Below are 997 nucleotides of genomic sequence, written 5' to 3' on the forward strand. Positions count from 1 at the left end.
GAGGAAGGTTCTGGGAGCCTGGACTCCTGGGTCTGAGGGAGGAGGGGATTGGGGGCCTGGACTCCTGGGTCTGAGGGAGGAAGGTTCTGGGAGCCTGGACTCCTGGGTCTGAGGGAGGAGGGCAGGTCAGGGACAGGTGCCCCAGTCCCTGCCTCCAGGTGCTCGGAAGGCTGAAGCGGCGGGTGAGATGGTGAGACCGAAACCAGAGCCTCCACCCTAGTTCGGGGCCCAGGGCTCCTTCCTCCTTCTGTGGCCACAAAGGCGGCCCTCCCTTCCTTCAAATCGCAGTGAGTGGCTCCCAGATACCAGCGGAGCTCCCAGCCCAGTGCAGTCTGACTCGGTGAGTCCGGGGCAGAGGCAGCGAACCCCGGTCTTAGAGATTCACCATGGGAACAGCCCCCTGAGAACCCTTTCCAACCCCCTGTCTGCCCACAGAGTCGGTGCCTTTCATTAAGTGAGCTCTAGGCCTCTGTGGGTATGTTTGCTTCAGTCCCTAAACTGGGATAGCTTTGTCACTGGGGACTGGATTGCTTATTGTCTGGGTTGGGGGCACCGAGGCAGCACACAGAATTCCCCACAGGGGCTTGATCCGCTGAGATCCCCTGGGTGTCGTGTCTAAAACCACCCCATCTCTTTCCTCCTCCTCCTCTCCCAACACACATGCCTGTCCCCACTCCCCAGCCGCTGGGTTTGCTGATGAACTCCTAGGATGGGACTCGGGGGTGGGCGGGCATAGTCACAAGAAATAGGTATGGCAGGTTTTTGGCAGATATAAGTAAGGTGGGGCTGGGTCTCCGAGAGATGTGTGTATTTACATGTGCGTCAATGAACTTAATCATTCAATGAATGGTTCCTGAGACCCAATCTGTGCCCCACTCTTTGCGCTCAAGAAGAGTCTAACTGGATGTCCAGTTAAGTGGTGACTGGACAGGGTTCTGAAGGATGAATAGGAGTTTCCCAAGGACAATGTGGCAAGGGATGACACTAAGCTTGAGAG

Source organism: Lontra canadensis, unplaced genomic scaffold (genome assembly GCF_010015895.1).
Source record: "Lontra canadensis isolate GAN:19392208 unplaced genomic scaffold, GSC_riverotter_1.0 scaffold206, whole genome shotgun sequence".
Lineage (NCBI taxonomy): Eukaryota > Metazoa > Chordata > Mammalia > Carnivora > Mustelidae > Lontra > Lontra canadensis.